Below are 22,912 nucleotides of genomic sequence, written 5' to 3'. Positions count from 1 at the left end.
GGCAGGATTCCATACTTTCACCATACCACCTGTCCTGGCAGAGACAATGAACTCAAAAGTCAAGTTCTTTATGACTGCACCTGCCTTGTAAATGCTGCCAGAAGATCTGATTTTCTCCTGTAGTTAAACTCTACCCAGAAACTATAAGACTGAGCATCCAAACAGGTTGTGCATACCTAAAAACTTGGAGTCCCAATTTTGTGAAGACTAGTACAGAGCTGATTCGTCCATTGACTTCTTGGGTAATTTTTGGCATGGCATTCAATGACTTTTTTCATTGTTTATCAAAAGGAGGAGATGTAAACTTTCAGGTTTACCTGGTTTTCAAGACATTTGTGAGGATCTAATGATGATAAATCATTTGGTAATTTAATATTTTTAAATTGTCTTGTGCAATTCTGCATCTAATGAGCATGAAATGGAGTATGATCTACCCAAAATACTGATCAGGAACATATTCCAAAAACAGACCATCTTACATAGTTCCCAGGGATGGGAAACTGCCATTTCTCCCAGCTTCTCTCTTTTCCCAAAAAGCAGGTGATCCTGCTGGCGACCTGTTGAATGCTCTTTGATTAGGCAGTTGTTTTGGAGGCAGCAAAACAACTTGATGAGAACTTTTTCCTTTTGAATTATCAGTTTTTCTTGGGTTCCCTCAGGGCAGAATTACTTCATTATCTTCCTACTTTATGTATAACTGGAAACCTGGCCTAAGAACATAATTTCTATCACCAACCAAATAATTGAAGATAATATGCCCCCAAATGGTGCTCTTTGCATAGTATCCACATATAATGATATAATATGATAATAAGGCATAAAGGGTTCTCTAAAATGGTGGCAACATCCTCCTATGAAGAGTTCTCAGTAAACTTCTATTTTAATCTCTGCTCTGATCTGTCTTAGCTTTATTACCTTAAGGAAAATTGCTTTACCTCTTTGAGCCTGTGTCCTCATGAGTAAAGTGGGAATAATCTTAATAAATGTCCTGACTACCCAAAATGAGATAGTGTTTGAGAATTGTCTTTGAAAATTGCACATGTCAAGTATTATTACTAATAGTAATTAGACTTGAGCTCTTCCTTATTCACTTAATTACTGTCAGAAAAATCACTACCTATGAGGGTTATTGATTTAGACACAGTAAACTTATTTGGTATTAGCCTAATATAACTAGATTTTTTTGTAGCTAAAAAGATAAAGCTTTAACTTTAGAATTTTGTGGGTCAAAGGACTGATTGTTACCATAATGTAGCCCAGGTAGCCTTAGTGACTTAAGAATAATATTGTAGGAGCTCTTCTCTTTCTGCCTTTGCTGTGGTGAATCACTTGCCTGCCCTGGACCGTTGTACATGTGACCTTTCTACATTGGTAAGCCCATCAGCTTTCTTCCACCATGAGGGAGGCGACCATCAATACAAAGCAGCTGCTTTCTCTTAAGTTCTTTCTTATTATCTCAGGGATCCAGAGCCACCTCTTCCTTTTCTGAAGTTTTAGAGTATTTCTTTTAATTGCTGCTACTCCAGAGCAACTGCTTATTGTACAGCTTGCAGCCATGTTTCTAAGAAGGCCTAGAAGGAAAGGAGTTTCCAGGACTAATTGACCTAGTTCATTTTACTGTGCTGGTCGCAACGTGTTCTTTGAAGCTCAGCAGCTTGGAATTGCTCCTACAGCCTCTGAGATTCCTGGGTCCCCATCTGAGAAGAATTGGATCAAAATGAGGATAAGTAAAGTTTTAGTCATAGCACCTATCAATTATCTGTGGCCCTGACATCGTTTTCAGGAAAAGATCATCCCTGAGTCAGCCCAGAGACTAATATTCCACAGTATGAAAAATCTGTATTCAATGTTTTATAACTTTACCAATTTGAAATCTGTTCCCCAAATAGGTAAATAATGGGATAAAGGTAATTATGGTTTTCCTTATCTTTTCTACCTACCTGTTCCCTGTCATGATTAAACACACACAGCTTAGAAGAGTCTTTTGGAAGCAAACTCAGTTATCATTATTATCCTTTCAGCACTTGCATGGTATTATAACTCATTTCAGTCACCAGTACAACACAGTGGGAATTAAGAGACAAGCTGGGGTCAGGTACGGCTAGAAAGGGGCAAATTTTTTCCTTTTTATTGGTTTTGAGTAGCATACTCTTCTGAAGACACTAGGGGAAATCTGTTTTCTTCCCAAGGCCTAATAAAGATTACTGAGAGATGTCTGCAAAACATTTGAAGCTCTCTGAAATAAAGGCATGAATAAACACTCAATATCACTCTTATTATCATTACAAAGGAAAGCCTAGCATGTGATGTTTGGGGTCACTTCCAGCCGTCTTGTTTGATGTTCATGGTTCCTTTTTGACCTTTACCTCTTGATATCTTAATACATTTATTGAGGTGTATTGGACAAAGTCTTGAGATCCCAAGCAGTAGGGTATTAAGAATGAATGACTGTTAGCACCCATTTTTGTGGATGGAATTTCTATAATTTTTTTTTCTTTCCTGTCTTTAGATATCCTGTTGTTCTAGTGTGGCAATCCTGATGGCAAGGTTAATTTCATATGTAGTCACCTGAATTTGTTTCTCATTCTGTTTCTTATCTGAGAACCAGTGTTTTATAGTGAATTTTTCATTCAATACTAAAGTAACAAGAGTTTTGTTTTGTCGGTACTATGCTTATGAACCAGAGATGAAGAAGCGTACCAACATACAAGCATACAAGCATACAATAGCAACAACACCAGAACTTCTTAGGTACAAGTTCAGCCCCATCTCTTCAGTATGTATATTATTTCATGCTGAAAATGACCATAATGATATCTTATAGTGTTATAAGTTACGAAAGGGAGGTTTCATACAATATGATGCGTTTAGGCAAGGAAATGTACCAGTACATTTTAGAAAGGGTTTCAGCAATACAGATTCAATTTAAAAGGACTTGCTGGTTTTTTGGGAGGGTAAGGAGTCACAAACTTTTATTATTCTTTTTTAAGGATCTGTGCTAATCACAATCCTCTGCTCCCTGATCGACAGCTGTATTTGACTTTTGTTTTGTTTTTGGAGTGCTGGCATCTAAGGCAGCCTCAGGAATGCTAAGCAGCATTCTGCCACTGAGCTACTCCAGCCGTTTTTCTTTTTGGAGACAGTCTCCATATGTTGCCTAGTCTGTCCTTGAATTCCAGATCCTCCTGCCTCAACCTCCCAAGTGGCTGGGATTACAGGTGTGCCACCTTGCCACTGTTTTAAATTTTAAATGGTTTCCTTACACACACACACACCTTTTCCCTTCAGTTGAGTTAGGTTTTTTGTTTTGTTTGTTTTTTCCAATCCCCGCCCTATTTTCTACATGCCCACCTCTCCAGGTTTTGGTTTTGGTTTGAGTATTTTTGTTGTTGTTGTTGTTATTGTTTTTTTTCTTTATGTTCCACTCATAATTTTAGTTAATTTCAGTTAGCAGAAAACAGTCAAGTCTAACCTCTTCATAAACTGTCTTCTTTCCGTTCAACCTTGTCTCAAATTCAGCATGTGGAATCTGTTTCTTCTTTGTCCTATTACATTTTGCTGCATCTCACTCCTCAGTCATCTGGGCTATCTTGCCCCTTAAGAATTTCAGCCTACCTGATGGCCCTTCTGTTTCTTGTCTCTCATTTTCATTTTGGGGGCATTTTTAAAAAATCATTAAAAAAAAAAAAAAAAAAAAAACTCAGATTTTTTTTTCCATTATGAAAACATCACTTTGGTATCTTCCATATTATATTGGTCTTGTTTACACTGGGATTTTTATGACCAGGCCTGTTTCCTTCTGCCCCATATACTGAACCAAGTTCGCTGTCTGGGTTTCAGTAAATGTTATAAAATAACCATCATTTTGTTGGGTAAGTTGGTGTGTTGCTGCTGCTGTTCACTGGAGACACTTCTCCACAGGTTGCCCTAAGAGGTAACTGAGCTGTGTGCCAGGCCATGTGCTGACAGCTGTGTCTTCCCTTTAGAAGAAGATCCTTTTTTTCTTTCTCTATCACATGAAAGACTAAATTTTCAAGAAATTTACAAAATACAGAAAATGAAAGAGGAGAACCAAAATCATAGTATCTGTGGTTTTCTCTGTCCTTAATGGTAAGTCAGCTCTCTAGATGATTTTATTGTAATATGTTGTTGAAATGTTTATAGTCATCCCTTTGCAGTTTGTTTAGAAAGTAGTTCCTGCATCATCTAGAAAACTTTTAGCTAGCGAAGCCACATTTCTTTTCTTTCTCTCAAGCTGCAGAAACAGTGTAATCGTCTCTCGTCCACTGTAGTTTAACACTTGATCTTCATACTGAGGGAGTAAGTTACGTGATCTTTCTTGCAAAAATATTTCTCAGGCGGGCTGGGGAGATAGCTCAGCTGGTAGAGTGTTTGCCTCGCACTCATAAGGCCCTGAGTTCTATCCCCCGTACCGCAAAAAAAATTTCTCAGAATTTTATTGTATAACTTTCTGATTTCATTGTCATTATAGATATACTTATGTGGGACTGTGACTAGGAGCAATATGAAGAACCATCCTTCTTAAAGAAGGAATAACATCATAGCCATTGCTATGGTAGCAAGTTCAGATATATCTTACCATGGAACTAGATCTCTGATCAGAAATGATTGAGGTGTGTGTATGTTTAGTTAGAAAACGTAATATCGTTGGGCACAATGGTGCATGCCTGTATTCTCAGCAGTTTGGGAGGCAGGAGGATCATGAGTTCAGAGCCAGCCTCAGCAATTTAGGGGGACTAAGCAAGTTAGTGAGAACCTGTCTCAAAATACCATATAAAAAGGGGATGTGGCTCGATGGTTATGTGCCCCTGAGTTCAGTCCCTGGTACAAAAAAAAAAAAAGAAAAAAGAAAAGAAAACTTAACATCACATTAGATTGCCTCATATTGACAATACTCTTTCCATAATCTTTGGATGGATAGGGTATGTTATTGCAGACCTGTTACTTGTTGTTTGAAAGCCATTGCCTTAATTTTTCCCCCAAAGAAAATTCAGATCCTTTTTAATATTTGCTAGTTTTGCTAGGTACCAAAGGAAGAAAGAGGTTGTGGTGGTAATCTCATAAGGAAGGAAATCAGTGTTTCTTATCTATTTTCCATATGTTGTCAATCTGTCCAAGCGAACCTATTATATGGGAAACTGATAAGGAACTTTGTTTTTCTCTTGATACACTACTTGCCTGCACAGCATTATGCCCCACTTTGAAGAACCCTGTGGCAGAGTTTCAGCTCTCTAGATAAGGTGGAATATCTATAAAATAGCTGAACCATTGTGCCTCCATAGATTTTTCCAACTCTGACCGTGAGAAGAATAGGAGGATGAAAGGGGGCTATTTTCCCCCTTAAAATTCGAAGACACAGTTGGTGTTTCATTTGTACCAATGCATCTGGAGCAGCCCAGTTACTGAAGAGGTTACAATTACACTATACACTTCCTGTTATTCTCTGAAGTATCAGTCTAGGTGGCCCTTGCACCCAAGCACATCACCTGCTTGGGTTGCTTTGAATTTTTACAAAGTAAGGGCTCTAAGCTGTGAATACTCCACAAGCGTGCTCTCATCCACCCCATTTGAGGAAGATGGTTGAACTCTTGTTTCTGAATATTTCAAAAACGCAATTAGATCACATTGTGACTCACTTGACTTCTTGTTTCTGATAATAACTTTCTAAATGATATCTCTCCATTTGTACCAAATTCAGTGCATTACATTTTTTCGTTTTATCTGATATCAAGACATTGATAGGCTCCAGACATGTACTGTGCCTTCCTTGAAGCAGTTTTCTATAAGAATCTGGAGCCAGATACTAAGGTATTTTCCGGAATTTCTTCTAAAATTCACCATCAACTAGTAGGGTTTCTTTTTATAGTTTTACCTACCAACTCATATTCTTTTCACTGTTTCAATGCAAGCATGATTTCTGTTTCCATTTGGAAATCAAACTGAATTCTAGTTTCCAAGAGAGAAGCGTATCCCCAGTAGGGAATGTTGAAAGTGCTTCTCTGAAGCAGCCCAGTAATACCCAATTGTGTTCTACTGAAAGCATCGCTCATGGGTTTTGTTCAGAGTGAATGCATTCTGGAGAGGTAGGGTGTAGCTCAGTGACAGAGCATGTGCTTACATGCATGAGGCCCTGGGTTCAATCCCCAGCAAGAAAAACAAAAGCAGGTAAGTGCACACAGTTTGTGGTGTGTTGTAGAGCATATGAAGCATTACAATGAACATGAAAAAAATCAGGTCAGGAACCTACACTGTAATCAAAATAGTAATGCGAAGTTCATCTCCTTCTCAAGATGGATAGCCTGAAGAATAGTCTTTTAACATAAAGGCCTGTCTCCTACTACCCAGGGTGGGTACCCCTGCTCCATAAGCAACATTATCCAGCAATTTAGGACAGGAGAATCAAACAACCATATCCAACTGAAGCTGCAAAGGATGTTCAAGGAAATAATGTGATAATGATGATTATATTCACATACGGATAAAAGAGCATGAATTTCATCCACTGTTACCAAATTCTTTCTCCCTCCCTCTCCCTTCTTTCCTTCCTTCCTTCCTCACATTTTCAGGTATGCTAAGCATGTGGTGTGACACTGAGCTACACTCTAACCCCAAATTTTCTTGTGAGCACATTTTATGATAAGTTGTATGATGTCTTCAATATGAGGCCTGGTATGGACATTAAGAAACCATATATTCTCTCCTTAGATTTTGAAGAAGATATTTCCCTTTGAGTTATTGTGGTGATAATTGTTTTGGTATAAGTGTGCAATTGTTTTATATATTGACTTTAGATTTATATATCTTACTTGTAGGGACTGCTACTTATTCCACATTCAAATGTATTCAGAGGCCAATAAGTACTTAATAAAGAAATCATAAAAACCCCTATCTTCCTTTGGAGTCTATAAGTTAGCATATAATTAAATAACAATTAGACTCAGTGTTCCCTGGGTTAAGTGCTGTGTAATATTTTTGTATCCAGAAAACTTTTCCACCATTATCGGTGATAAGTTTACCTTTCTGTCATAAGCTACCTGGCTTCCCATCATGTCTCATGATTAATACTCAATATGTATTTGTGTGAAAAACATTTTGATAATTCTCAAACAGATGCCATTCAGTCTCTTGGGATTCACCCCGATAAAGAGATGTTTTCTTAGCTCCCCCATTATTTACTATCATTTTTGAAATCTCCTATTCTAAACTGGCATCAGAGTGATATTCTTTTATATTTTGTGCATTGCCCTTAGAAAAAACAATATATTCTCCTCCCTCCTCTGTCCACTGCTCCATAATATTAAGTCCATTGTTCCAGATCTTCTGTCTTGGAGTCTGCTTGCTATATACTGTAGTGTAGATTTCTGTCTCATCTCAAGGGTCCTCTTTTCCTACCCCCATCATCCTTTAGCTGCCAGCTGCAATGACTCTTAACTACACCTCCTAAACTGCTTAGAAAGGAATCTGGTTCAGCTGGCCCCAGGACTGACCTTGACCCTTTCCTCAGTCCTGAGCAGCCCTGGATACTCAACCTCCTCAGCACCTAATTTATGCCTGATATTCTGACTTTCTTGCTCTGGTTTCAGGAGAAAGAGAGGGAGCACATTCTGAACACTCCTCCTTTTGTGTCGGCATCTCTGTGAGGTGCTTTGGAAGGACTCCAGCCAGGCCTGGAAGGGCTCTTTGATAATATCTGACGGGTGGGTAAGAATTTCAGGCACCTGGCCAAGATACACATTGCCTGTAATCGTTAACTCAGTCTGTAAACAGTTCAAACGGCACTGAGAGGCCGTCAGTTATTACATTAGAAGAAGCCTTTCATCTCCTGCTCAGGAGCCAGGCGTCCAGTATTGGCTTCCACTGTGGCTATTGGAGTCACAGTGCTCTGTGTACAGCCACCAAGACCCAAGACACGCAGGGACATACAATGGAACCCGCTCCGAATGACTGACTTTTAAGCTTTAAGCTTTGGAGCAATAACTAAATCATTAATTTCCTTTTGTTTTGTACCTGGCTGATGCTGGAAGGGAAGAAAGGAAAAGGGGTGGGTTGCTGGTCAGCTATAAAATAGTGGGGAAGGAATTAGAAATCTCATTTTTCAGCTCAATTTCCCCACCCGCGTTCATGTCTTTGCCACTTACCCCTCATCCTCCTATTCTGTCCTTTTATTTCACATTGATTCTTTGCAAGTTTGGTCCTCAGGGTTCTACATGTCTCCAATTACTCAGTATCCCTAGGGCCTAGTTCAAGTCACAGTGCTGGGTCCTAGAGAGGGTCCAGAGGAGCAGAAAATAAACACTCCTGTCTGCAAGGTGCTTACTAACTGAGACCTTAAGATAATATTATATATATACTAGAGATAACTCCATCAGAGAGTTTATAATAAGTGCCAAAAAAGGTATCCAATGAGTTTCTGTAGGGGTTCACAATACAGAGAGAGAACAGCAACAGCGGGCAGGGGAAATGAGAAACTCCTTTCCATTTTATGCAAAAAAAAATATTTTTCAGTACTTTTTTCATTAGTACCTTTTCTCTCACGTTCCTTATTCTTTTCCTTCTGCCTTTTTGTAATGCATTGCTGAGTACATTTTGAGTGTCCTAGGTACTTAGTAAATGAAATTATTAAACTTGGTTTAGAATTTAGCAGATGAGTTAGAATTTTACAGAGGTGGAGTTAATGAAATCTGCTCACCAAGTATTCTGGTATCAAAAGATGGTGCAGGAAAATCAAGCATAACTTACTCTGAGCATCTTTAGTGTAAAAGACTCTGATTGTGGTAGGGGAGTACTGGAGATTGAACCCAGGGGGGCTTTGCCACTAAGCTATACCCCCAGCCTTTTTTATTTTGTATTTTGAGAAGGTTCCGTATTGCACAAGCTGGCCTCATACTTGGATCCTCCTGCCTCAATCTTCTGAGTAGCTGGTATTACAGCTTTGTGCTGTGTACCCCAGCTTCTGATTAATATTTTAAAAGATGTTCAGTTTCATTGTTGCAAAAGCAGTTTAGTCCAGAAAGCATAGGAAAATAATTTAGTCCTCAGGGTTTAGTCTTTGAACTTTTTTGTTTTCAGTGCTAGAGATTGAACCCACAGCTTCACATGTGCTAGGCAAATACTTTACCACTGAGTTACACAGGTTTTAAATAAAAGTGAAAGAAAATCCTACCTCACCTAGCAGCGTAAGTATCTACATTCTGGGTCTGCCTCTTCGACCAAAATTCCAAGTAGATTTTTCCCTCTATGAAATAATATCTTAACTTTACTTCACTTTCTTTGAATGAAGGAAAATGAATGCCCTGAGACATCCTTCCAGGAAAAAGGAATGGACTGCGTTTGATAGCCTGACTGGAGTCCTCAGAACTTCAGCTCTGATCTGAAGCCTTCTTTTTCCTTTATTTTCCCTTTTGCTCAGTTTTCTGGGTCACCTTTTCATTCCCTCTACCTGTTTTGGACTTGAAGTTTGTCTCTTTCCCACCATTCAGGTTTTCTTTGTTGATTGCAAATGTAGCTTTGGAAGAACATAGATTCAACAAATGAGAAGGCAGTCCATATGTGCTCTGCTTCCACCTTACCAACTTGCTGAGGATGAACAGAGTGTCCTTTCTTTCTTCTAAGAGACTAATACTTTCCTCTTCTTCATGGAAAAAGTGCTGGCTCAGTTTTGAAAAGAAGTTAGCACAAGAATATGTATAGCTCAGTGGTAAAGCCTAGCATGCATGAGGCCCTGGGTTTGATCCCCAGAACATCCCCCAACACATGTATGTGTTACATCATAGTTATATAGTAAAATTGTGGAAATACAGAATTTATAAGGTACTCATATAGGGAAGCATTGAGGTGTGCTCTCTAATCCGCTCATTTCAATGCCCTGCTTAATTTCAAGTTCTTGTACAGGTTTAATATGATGGGGAGATAATGGAGGAAAACCTTCCTCTTCTACCTGATTGTAGAGACTGTTTTTTTGTGAAGTGATCAGCCTTGAATTTTGGCTTCCCATCCTGGTTGCTTTCCTTCTCTATGCAGTAGAGAAAGTGCCTAGAATTGTTTTGGTCCCTCTAGATCACTGTTTCAAAAGTTTCATGTGTATCACAACCAGTTTTAAAAGGTTTGCTAAATTACAGGTTACTGGACCCCACCACCAGAGATTCTGATTCAGTAATCTGATGTGGGACCTGAAAATCTCTGTATATCTAAAAAGTTAGAGTATTCAATCTGAGTTGGAGTGTGACTTTTTTTTTTTTTTTTTTTTTTTTTTTTGCGGGAGGATTGGGGTACCAGGAATTGAACCCAGGGGCGTGCAACCACTGAGCCACATCCCCAGCCATGTTTTCATATATTTCATTTAGAGATAGGGTCTCACTGAGTTGCTTAGGGCCTCAATCAATTGCTGAGGCTGGCTTTGAACTCAATTCTCCTGCCTCAGCCTTCCAAGCTGCTGGGATTACAGGTGTGTGTCACCGTGCCCGGCTAGATTGTGGCTTTAATGTCTATGAGTGAACATGTGGTTATGAGAGATTTTGTCCTGTTTGCAGAGACTAAGTGCAGCCTGAAGGTCAGGAGCCTGTAGCTAGTGGCCTGAGGCTAGATCATTTACCTACAGGCTATAGACCTAATAATGACATAGGGAGAATAAAATCAATGCTCTTGATCAGTTTCAAAGCCATCTTCAAAGAGAAGATTTCTAGTTTGACTCAGGCACAGTGGCACACACCTGTAATCACAGTGACTCAGGAAACAGAGGCAGGATTGCAAGTTCAAAGCCAGCCTCAGCAACTTAGCAAGGCTGTAAGCAACTCAGTGAGACCCTGTCTCTAAATAAAATATAAAAAGAACTGAGGATGTGGCTCAGCAGTTAAGCACCCCTGGGTTCAATCTTCAGTACCAAAAAAGTAAAAAATAAAATAAAGTTTTCCAGTTTGCCTTACCTTCAGAAATTTCCATTTTTCTTCTTTTCATTCCCTGAGCTACTACTTATCCTCTTAGGTTGTACATTAGATTATGTTAGAAGCCAAGTGGTTTGAGTTTCCCTTTGTCATAGCAGGCTACACAGCATCATCCCTTCTGAATTTATTGTGGTGGGACCAGCTCAAATGAACCAAGAGCCACAAACTCCACTTGTAATAGGTTTCATTTATTAAAGTTAAAAAAGTTAAAAAAGTCATTTTAACTTTTTCTAAGCATTTTCATGTATTAAACCTAACATTTAGAATGCTACATCAATAGTACTGTATCTGAAGATATATGCACTATATGACAAATTTGTATCTCCAGCTCTGTCTTTTCATTCAAACTCCAATTCTTACTTCATGCTGCCTATCAGACTTAAATTTCACCTCTTATTCAGTATTCCCAAGACTGACTGAAATCCCCCCTGCTCAAATCTAATTTCATTTTCTAGTCTCTCACTTTTGTTAAAGCAACATCTTCTTTTCCCCACTTCTCCAAGGCTAGAACTTTTAACTCCTCCCTTTCCTTCATCCCTGTAGTCCACTTTGTCAGCAAGTACTCTCAATGCTTCCTCCATAATTTCTGTAACTCATCCTTTCTCCCTCTAACTATTACTACCAGAGTTCAGGTCCTCTAGATTCCTGGCAGAGCTTTCTCCTACTATCAGTTTTTTCTTCATTCTCCTGTGGTTTTATTCTATAGAATAAAATTAAAATTGTTTTGCTTCAAATGCAGTTTTGATTATGAGCTCCTTTTTCTCAGGAACTTAGGGCAAGTCTTTTTTTCAGATATGAAAGCAAGCTTTAACTCTTGCTTTAGCATACAGTAGCCTTCCTAATGTGACCCTATCTTACTCTCCAGACCATCTTTGCAGATTTGTTTTTGGTCAGATGAGTCTTCCTGTACCTGAAAGATGAGAGAAACTGGTCAAAACCCCTACCTTCCCCTCACTTGGTCCCTTGTTTCTTCTCAAGGTTAAAGCTAAAAGGTTCCAAAAATTCGTTTGACAGATGCCAATGGACCAGATGTTGCTTATTTTACATGACTATTTTTCTTCTACCCGAATCCTGTCTTCTTTAAAGGATAGCTTAAGATCCATCCCTCTACCACCACCATAAATCCCACAGAACCTATTGGCTATAACATCCAATGTGACACTATCAAGTGCCATTTTGTATCAGCATTTAATTTGTGTATATTGTATGTGTTATCTCCTCAATAAGACTAACTCCTGGGTGGGACCTAACACAATTTTAGGAAGAAAGCATATGCTCATCAAATATTTGCCAGCTAAGAGGCCATTTTTCAAGTCCATTCTGATATACCCATGGGGAAAGTCTCTAGGTATGCCTGCCTATCATCTTGCTCAGTGGTAATGTCAAGTGAATTCCCATATCTTGATGAGGAACACTTGGGAACCATTAATCTCTGTTACAAAGAGTTTGGAGGAAACTGTAGAATCTGTTATTTTAAGGAGAAAAATGGCTCCAGAAACAGGTCTGATGATGTCCAGGCTAAGAGTCAACTTAGTGACTAGACAGTAGTTAGGTATTTGGCTAGGAAGGGGGTTCAGCCTTTGATGTATTTCAGGTAGGTGTTGGCTTAGCAATTAGGTATGCTGCTACCTTCGGAGGTTAGCCTTCCCAAAGACAAAAGCATAGTCTGATGACTGGGTGTTACTCCTGTGCCTTAAGAACTCATTTATAGGCATCTGCACAGAAGTACCCACCCGAACAAACACTAAGAAGAAGCAAAGGAAAGTGCCCTAAGCATAGTCACTGTGTCAACAGAAATATCAGATAAGGTTTTTATGAAGGGGGGTGTGGTGGGGGGAAGAGTCGATGCACCTGTGGTTGGTGATTCAGAAACTTGGTGCCACATTATATGGCACCATGAGGCCACCTTATGTTCCAGCCACCCTATAGTGGCTGATGTCATTTAATTACCCATTTGCTAACTGGGCCAAGAGGAAATGTGTTGGATGAAAGCCAGAGTAAGGTATACTTAAATCTTAGCTAGCCACCTTCAGAACTTATGGAATCAAATGACTCTCTGGATCTCTTTTCTATACTAGTGAAGGCAATTGTCATTGTTAGCCTCACAGAGATTGATTTCTATAGGTAACATGCAATTCGTCTTGCTGGCTCCTAAGATGAGGAAGTTCTCATTTAAATGTATTAAAATGGGTTTCTATGGCTCGCACAAATTGCCAACTTATGATATCTCAAGTAGGAACAGGGTCTAGACAATTCCTGTTGGCGAAATAGTACTGAATTTAACCCTACACCAACTTAGCCTCTTTGTGAGTAGTTTGAAACTTTGATCTCCCTCTAGAGATTATTTCTAAAGCATGCTCAGTGTGAAATATGATGAATCAAGCAAATGGACTCTTGGGAGACCAAAAGTTCAAGTTTTTAATATTAATTCAGCACACATTTATTGATTATTATGTTAGGTCATTGAGCTATGTGAGATATTAAGTCACCAAGAAAGTGAAAAGTGCTATGCTATAAAAGGATGCAAGCAAGAAGATGTTTAGGGAATTTCAAATGAAGAAGAGATTGTTCATGAAAGAGGTAGCAGCATATAAGCTTGTCTTTGAAAGCCAAGTAAGATCTTATAAGTCATAGAATAGGAGGAATAGGTACTCCAAGAGAAGGTGAAAGAATAGTGAATTTGGTGTGAACAAGCAGCATAGTACATTTAGGAGGGAATTGGGGATAAAGCTGCAGAGACAGAGGGGAGGAGAAGGAATTAATACTTTATGAGTTCCCATTATATGCAAGAACTGCTGATACTTTATGTTATTTAATTTCATCTGTACCCTGATCTTCTTGGGTCGGTAGTTGTGGCCCTATTTTTAATTAAAACTTAGCTAGCTTAGGTCACACACAACTTTGGAAGTGACAGTTGAAGTGTGAAACCAAGTTTACTGATTGCAAAGTCAGTGCAGAGCATTGAAGCCTTGATCTGATAGGTTAAAGAGTTTGAATTTAATTCAGAAAGTAGTTGCTATTTGAACAGGACAATGTGATAAGTGCTCTTTGTTTAGGAAGGGTGCTCTTGCAGTGATATATACAGAGCTTTACTAGAGACTAGTTAGAAGTCTCTTGTAGTGGTTCAGATTCAAGACACACAGCAAAGGTAGGCTTTGAAAGACTAGTGATTAGATACAGGAGGAGGAATCATAATGACCGAGGTACTCAGCCTGAGTCTCTAGAAAAATGGTGGACCCGTTAACCAAAATAGGTAAGTCAAGAGTTGCCATTGGTTTAGTTAGGATGGCAAGCAGGGAGAAAGTGATATTTAGGTTGGGTATATTAGAGTTTGGGATACCAGTGAAACAACAGAAATAATGTCTAATGGGCTTGTCAGTATAAGAGAATTTGACTTTAGAAACCAATTTGGGAATCATCATTGAAGGTATTATCTCTCTACCCAGAAAAGAGATAATAGAGATTGTTAGGAAGCACATATATATTTAAACGAAAGGGAGAGGAAGAGAAGAAAGAAGAGGCAACAAATGAAGATCAGTCAGAGAAGTGAAAGAACTAGTATAGCATTATGTCACCAATGGTAATTGATGAGAAGCAAGAAAGGGATAAATTATGGGTCAAAGTAATTTAGGGATATTTGTCTTGCTTCAGTGTCAATCCCTTTCTTAGGAAACAACTGACAATATTAAGTTCAGACACATTCTTTTTTCTCTGTTTCAACCCTGTTTATAGAGGAAATTAGACATTCAAGTTAAGTTTTCCTATTAAAAATGTGTTTGGCGGTCACATTTCTAATTTAAGCTAGTGAGAGTCCTCAATTTTATTGCCAGCAAATGAAGTAAAATTTTGCAGTCTTTTATTAAAGCTCTTATAATTTTGGTTCTTCTGTTCTTTTACTCTGTGTGTCCTCCTGTGATCTCTCAAATCTCCCTTCATTAGACTTTGTACATAAAATCCATGCCTAGAATTCAGGTCACAAGCCCAGCATGCATTGTGTTGTCTGGTCAAGCCTCAATTGCCTAATTTGTTAAATGGGTGGTACTAATAAAGGGAGAATAAAATAGCTAATGAAGGATTATAAAGCACTTTGCTAATATAAAATGCAACATCAAAGCTGAATAATAATCTTAATTTAGGGCAAAGGGTTCCATTAGCAGAGTAAAAATAAAAAGGACAAAGGGTAGTGTTGCTTTGTACCTTGATAACAGTGTACAAATCAAAAGTGCTACTATTGATCCTCACTGCCCTGTGAACTCTCAACCCAGGAATTTGGCTCCCCTCCCTAACTCTCTGAGTACTTCCCTTTCCCACTGAGCCTGGTGATGGCACCTCCCTGAATCTCCTAACAGATGCAAAGAGGAACTTCTGTTCAGCAGAGCCAGCTTGATAACTGAAGATTCCTCTATCATTTATCAGCACTTTGATTATCTTTTTGTATCTCTTACTCTGGGCACTTAGCAAGAAAAATAAAGAGGTTTGAGCAATTAGGAAATAACAAAGAGCTCATAGTCCACAAAGTGCAAGTCAAGGGATGCTTGGAATATTTGAATATCTACCCGCCTTTGGCGTGAGGCAGTCTGCACAGTAGGCTGGGTAGGCTGGAGAGCGGGTGGAGCTTTTGGGAACTGAATGGAGGAAGGGTGATGGAGCACTGGGGCCTCAGACACATCAACTCTTCAGGGTATAATGGATGGAGAAAAGAAATCTAATTCATCTCCCATTCCACCAAAGGTAAGAAAAAAGACTCACTCAGAAAAAAATATGGAATACTATTAGAAGTGTATTGACTCTGAGTGTTCCCAGAACTTTTCCATGCAGATCACTGGGCCAAGTCCTCATAAAATCTTGGTAGGGATTGAAGTTCACTCTGAGACACTCAGCCAGCACTATGGCCTAAAGCCAGTGGGGAGCAAGAGTTTCTTTTAGTCAATACTAGAGGAAAAAATTTTTAATTGGTTTGAATAGTCTCTGAATGGCTTCTCCCAATAAAGAGCTCCCAACAAATCTGGGAGATATGCAGTAGGGCCCAATATGACCAAAGAGAACTTCCAGAGCAATATAGCAAGAGCAAGTCAGTCTACCCATTCATTCCACAGTCCTCTGGACTAGTCTCTGACTCTGACAAAATCCGCTCTGTGAATTTGCATGCTTATATGTTGTTTAACAAGAGGCCTGAAGACCCTTGTGCATGTGCGTGTGTACACACAGCTACAGGTTTCCATTCTGATTCTAGTCTCCTGAGAGCAGGAACCATCCCTCTTTTGGTGGTGGTGGCGGGGGTGGGGGGCTATTGCTTTCTGCCCCCTTCAGGATTATGCTTGACTCAGTGCATTGATACTGAGGGAGGACAATAGAAGTGTAACTGGGCCTGTATTGAGCGGGAAGGTTTTCCTGAAAGAAGTGAGCTTTGTTCAGAGCGACAGAGATTTGTGCATGATGGTGAAAAGGAAGATAACTCTCCCTTAGGATGAGGTGAAAATTCCATCAAACTGACTTTAAATGTGAAGCTTACAAGGCGTCTGCTGAAGGTTTCAGAAGAGAAAGCAGGCATGTGGGAATAAATAATCCTGTCCTGGTCAAATGACAAGGCAACCACCAAATTTACCTTCTCGCCTTTTTTTTTTTTTTTTTTTTTTGCAGTACTAGGGATCGAACTCAGGGCCTTGTGCTTGTGAGGCAAGCACTCTACCAGCTGAGCTATCTCCCCAGCCCCTCTCACCTTTCTTGTTAATACATATAATTCAACATGAATTTTTATTAACATCTACTGTGTGCCTGGCATTATTCAAGTGATGTTTAAGACTTAGTCCCCAACTTTAAGGATCTACTAAGCAAGAAGGGGGAAAGGACTAATGTTTTATTAAACAACTACTAAAAACCAAGCATCCTGCTAAGGAAATGGATGGAAGGGTGGGTCACAGTAGAACACTTATTAACAGTAAAGTGTCATTCAAGAATTTGGGATAGATGGCTTTGGGGACTATATGGGAGAAAGGGTTTAATTATGGGAACTGAGGGCAGGTCAGAGGATTAGAGAAGGACCCTGTTTGGGGAACTGAGGCCAAAAAGAGATGGAGAGCTACAGGATTGAAGATTTTAGAGTCTTTGGCTCTCAGGGAATAAGAGAGGTACCTTTTCTTCTTCTTTGTAGATACAGAGTCAGGGAAATAGGCAAAGGTCCTTGGAAAGACAAAGAAAAGGGAACTGAGCACAGAACAAAACTAGTTTCCTACCCTACATTTTCTCTTAAGAACTAAGACAGTGTTTTTCTGGTTTCATAGTCTTTCATGCCTAGAATCCTATACAAAGGACTACTTTTTAGTTCCTAGGAGCTCCAGGGATGCTACTAGTAGGAATTGCTAAAATATTCAAAGGATGGAAATACCAACTGGCACCAATGCCAAGAAATCCAGGCACCATCCACAGAGACCCAGTGAAAAGCTGAGCCCCAAATGGCCACCCCTCCCAGGCTTTCCAATGCCATCTCTTACTTTTTCTTTTATCCCCTGCCTGGAAGGCTACTCTGTGGGTGGGAATAAATCTCTACTCTCCTGTTGCATCCAGGCAGCTGCCAGCAGTCTGTTTGCCTTGTTCTTTGCTGGCAAATCATTAAACAGTCCCCCCAAAGCAGGCCTCTTCCCCAGGGCCACCCCATGGACAAGGATTCAGAGTTGTGGTCAAAGGGCTGTCAGCAGTCATGCTGGAGCCCTTGGGCTGTCTCCAACACAAGCCTTCCTGGCTGTTGCCTCTTCTGAACAGAAGCCTTTTTGGCCTGATGTCAACCCCCCAATGGCTTCTGAGGGGAGACTCTGGGCATCTGAGTTGGCTGGTGGCTTGAATAATTTTGTCCATTTCCTCCTGATGTAATTTCTAAGTGCTACCACCCCTTGTCCCCTGTTGTTTCTTTATTGAGGCATAGGACCATCCTCCATGTTTTTTCCACTTCGCAGTGTAAATGCAATATTGTGTCGGGGGCGGGGACCAACCAAGTAAACTCCATAGCTCACCCCATCCCCACTCATAATGTGCCCATTAAAACCTGCACGTTGAAGATTTAATTGAGCTGGCCCATTTGGATACAATATCTGCCCTCAAAGGGCTTATAAGCACCAGGGCAAGCCAGTTGTGCAAGATAGCAGTATGGGACAGAGTTTGCAGGACAACTTGAAATTCCCTAATGTCTGAGCAAGAGACTAGCCTGAAAGACATGGAATGTGCGTGAAGTAACCGGATTAATTAAGCCTTTTCACACTCTTGCATTGAAATCACCAAACTTAGCGATACTATGTAGCTCCGCTGGTAGTCCAAATGGGTCTCGTACATACTTAAATAAATACCCTGATTTCCTCAAATTCCATTTCTTTGGTGTTTTTCATAAGGGCTATGTGGTTTTAGTTTGGGGACTTTGAGGCATCAAAATCTTAGCCTAAACAATTACTTAAAAACACATGCTACCTACTTCCAGCAGGTTTCCAAATTCCTGTCAACTCGGGCATGAGTCTGCCTGGAACTAGAACAGCAGAAGCATAAGGCAGACTGTATCTAGGCTGTTTGCAAATAGTACATTGGGTTAAGAGTGAGAGTTCAGCAGACTGCCTCATTGTGGTAACAGTTAAGGCTGTGCCTCAGAAGGGCCTTAGCCAAAGCATCCTTAAAGCCTTCTCCTGGAAATGTGGGGATTAGGTGTCACCCCTAGCAATAACCATCTTGGCCTTTCTGTGGAGGACTCTGGATAACAGCTAGCCTTGGTGCTGCATCCTACAGATGGAGGTCTTCCCTGAGCAGGTGATCAGACTCAAGTGACCTTTCAGGACCTCTGAGTAGGATTCTTGGGTGGTTGAGCCCTGAGTTCCTCACCTGGGAGGGAAGGGGTCCAAACCACACAACTAGTGCCTCTCCTAAGGTCTTAACATTTGTGGCCATCAGAACTTCAGTATTCTAGTAGCTTTACTTCCAAAGATCCCTGATATAACTGATGATATCTTTGCTCATAACTTCAGAGGTAGCTTCTTGGTGCACCTATAGGTAGAGGTCATTCTGGACCAAGTCAGACAAAACCAGACAATGGGGATGCATTCTGGGAAATGTGCCCTTAGGCAATTTTGTCATGTGAATATCACAGCACAGTTACACAAACCTACATGGTGTAGATCAATCTGATGCCATCAAGAGACACAGTAAACAAGATATCTGAAGCTGCTGTCTGATTACACAATGTCGTGTTTTATAGGAAATTTAAAAAATATAAGTAGAGGGCATTAAAATAATTATAAAAAGTATAGCATAGCAAATACATAAGCCAGTAACACAGCTATTGGTCATCATTACCAAGTACCATGTCCTACATGTAGGTGTACGTGCCACACTTCGATGTGACTGGAAGCATGGTGTGTTTGTTTATACCAGCATCACCCCAGACGTAAGGGATGTGTCGCACTGCTCTGTCATGACATCGTGATGTCACTAGGTGATGGGAATTTTTCAGTATGATCTTATGGGACCACTGTCACACACGAGTCCATTATGGAGCACAACTGTGGAATGATAAAAAAGATCCAGCTCTTCGGTGGAGGCTGAGATTTTCCTCCTCTCTGTCTGGTTACTGCCAAACCTTCTTCTCTGATACCAGTTTATTTCTAAAACAACTTAGGGACTGAGGATGTGGCTCAGTGATACAATGCTTGCCTGGAATGTGTTGAGCCCTGGGTTCAATTCCCAGTACTGGTGTGGGGGGGAAGTTAACTCTTTTTTTAGCCCAGTGTGGTGGCGCACCCCCGTAATCCCAGCAATTCAGGAGGCTGAGGCAGGAGGATCCCAAGTTCAAGGCCAGCCTCAGAAACTAAGCAAGACTCTGTCTCAAAAGAAAAATAAAAAGGGCTATGGATGTAGCTCGGTGGTAAACACCCCTGGGTTTGATCCTTTGTACCAAAAATAAATTTAAAAAAGCAACTCAGATAATTAGTTCTGCTTCTTCCTCCTTGCTTTTCTCTGTTTGCCTGAGACCCTGTGAATCACCCATACAAACTTGCCAGGCAAAGTATGAAGTCGGGTAACCCCACGGTGGTGGCCATTTCCATATAAAGAAGTCCAGTTACATCATGGAGCTTGGACACAGTTTGAGATGAGGATAGGTGAATTTTAAAATTAAAGAATGAAGCCTTTAATGTGGGGTGAAGGAGTGAGTGAAATGAGAGTCTGGATGAATGACCATTATTTGGGTCTGAGCTTCTGTGACCTCTAATTTCAGGACACACCTTTCTCATCCTAAACAAACAGGGCCTATTCACTGGGAAAGCATCTCTGCACAGCGTCTGGGTCTGGCTGCCTTTGTTGTGGCTGGGAAAAGAGATGAGATAAATCCTTGAGGAAGGAAGCTGAGGCTGGGAGGCAGAAAGAACACAGGCACAGAGGGGAGAGCGGCAGACAGAACCTGCTTTTGGGTTGTTAATGGGGTTCCATGTGCTGTGGTGTTGGCTAATGTTTGCCATTCCACACCAACTGCCTCCCCAGCATGGGTTTCTGAGGCAGCATGGCGGTGTTCAGAGATTGAACCGAGGAGACTTCGACCTCCTGTAACTAGTCTATAACAGTCTCATTTTCCTCATCCTCTGCTTTTGTTTTGCGTTTTGAGATGGAGTCTCACTGTGTTGTCCGGGCTGGTCTAATGCCTTGTTCAAGTGATCCTCCTCCTTCCACCTCAGCCTCCCAAGTAGCTCAGACACATGCCACCACACAGAAGTTTTGAAGAACCCTAATAGGGGCCTAGTAGGACTGACATGAACCAGGCTCACCTGTTAACAATTCACATCTCTTTAATAAACTGTAAGGCAACTAGATTCAAATTGAGTTTGATTTATTCACTTAACAAATACTAAAAGTTCTATGATAAGCAACAGCCCACACTGGACTTTTGGTGAAAAGTTACCTCCCGCCTAGACTTTGCTACTTCACTTCCTTTTAGAGTCTGGCCATCATTTCAGTTCTACTCTTGACAACTTTCTTGTTCACCAGCATTCCTGTCACCCCAGGAAAGTTCCCCAGATCCAGTAAGACATACTGGAGTTCTTTGCCAGCCTTCCTCTGCAGGTCTGCTCACATCAGATGGCCTAAGGTTATGCTTCCCTACCCCCACCAACATTCTTTTATAATTTAAAAGATTACACAGTGAAGCAGGAATACACTTGCTTATAAAAGAATTTTTAACAAAATAGACAAAGAGAAACTCCTCTTGACAATTGCCTAGCCTCCTAACTTCATTCATTCGAAAACTCGGCCGTCCCAAAGTGATAGAGACAAGTTGAGGTGAGGAATGGCAAATAGATCTAAGAGGTTTCCAAATCGATGCCCAAACAATCACTTATAGTATCTAACCTGTGGATGCGAGAATTGTCTTCTTTAAATAGTGACCAATGTAGCTGGGTATAGTGGCACATGCCTTTAAATCCCAGTGACTCTGGAGACTGAGGCAGGAGGATTTTAAGTTTGAGGCCAACCTTAGCAACTTAGTGAGATCCTGTTCCAAAATAAAGTTAAGGGCTGGGGAGATAGCTCAGTTGGTAGAGTACTTGCCTTGCATGCACAAGGCCCAGGGTTCGATCCCCAGCACCGCCAAAAATAAAAAATAAAATAAAGTTAAAAAGCGTTGGGGATGCAGCTCTGTGGTAGAGTACTCTTGGTTTCAATTCCCAGGACCACACACACCAAAAAATAGTGGTCAAACTGGGCCTCACTGGAGGCTGTTCTGGTGCTGGGAACTGGGAAACAGAAACTTCCGGCCAGTCTGTTTTCCCCCAACCCAGCAGTAGGAGCTTTGCTTTATGGTGCTGGTGTGTCCTGCTACGGGAGATAAAAGTCAGGTAGTTCTAAGTTCAGGTAATGGAGATTGCACAGAAGATGATAATAAAATCTGAAAAGAGGAAATGGGAGAAGGGCGCCTTTGATGTCTGGCCAACGTTCCTGATTACGAAGGCAAAATTGTAGCAGGCAGGAGAGTTACCTGTCCAAGGCCTGGGTGAAGGTCTCAGAGAACCGAGAGATGATTGCAGCAGAGGTGGGGGAGGAGAGCGGCTGGGAAACAGGAGACAGTAAAGAACGGCTTACAGAAGCACACGCCCCAAGAGGAGGAGATGCCGTGGATAAAGGAAGGGCAGCATTAAGTTTGGGGCTCAGTTGAGCCCTGGAATGCCCTTTGTGAGGAGGTAATGAGATCACATGGCTTCCTTCATGGGAAGGAGGCGGGCTGAGAACTGGAAGAGCTTGTTTAGTGGGGTTTGGAGGCTTGAGACGAGGAGGGAAGTGACTGTGGATAATGAGCTGTCCCAGACTGCGCCTTGTGGAACGCTGGCATTTAGAGGCACTATTGACCGCCAAGGGAGAAAGGAGTCAGAAAGGGCTTTGTCTCTTCCAGGAATAAGAAGAGTTATTATTACAGATGTAATAATAAAACCAGCTCTCATTTAATGAGCACTTGCTGAGTGTTGGGCTCTGTGCTAGGCACTTAATATCCATTATCTTTAGTCTTCACGACAATCAAGAAGCATTTTTGTTCTCATTCTGAAAATGAAGAATAGGAGGCTCAGATAGGTTAGGTAACTTGCCCTCTGTCACACAGATAAATGAGGGAGTCAGAATTTGAACCTTAGGTCTGTCTTAGGAGGGAGAGGAATTAAATCAGGACAAGTGAGTTAAAGGAAGGAGGACAGAGAGAGAACAGATTAAAAAATATGAAACGCGAGCTGGGTGTAGGGATGTGTACCTATAGTTCCACCTGCTCGGGGGGCTGAGTCAGGCAGGAGGATTGCTTGAGCCCAGGAGTTCAGGGCCAGGATGGGCAACAGAGCAAAAAAGAAAGAGGCGGGACACAGTGGCACACACCTGGAATCCCAGGGACTCAGGAGGCTGAGGCAGGAGGATTCAAGGCCAGCCTCAGCAACTTAGCAAGATCATGTCTC

At 40.9% G+C, this 22,912-nt stretch overlaps 1 protein-coding gene across 3 annotated transcripts in view; it reads left to right on the top strand.

Annotated features, from left to right (window-relative positions):
• Positions 1-22,912, top strand: part of Rnf43 (ring finger protein 43) — a 59,951-nt gene that overhangs the window by 15,896 nt on the left and 21,143 nt on the right. The gene's annotated exons all lie outside the window — the stretch shown is intronic.

The sequence above is a fragment of the Sciurus carolinensis genome, chromosome 3, assembly GCF_902686445.1.
Source record: "Sciurus carolinensis chromosome 3, mSciCar1.2, whole genome shotgun sequence".
NCBI lineage: Eukaryota > Metazoa > Chordata > Mammalia > Rodentia > Sciuridae > Sciurus > Sciurus carolinensis.
This window is presented reverse-complemented; position numbering and strand designations above follow the sequence as displayed.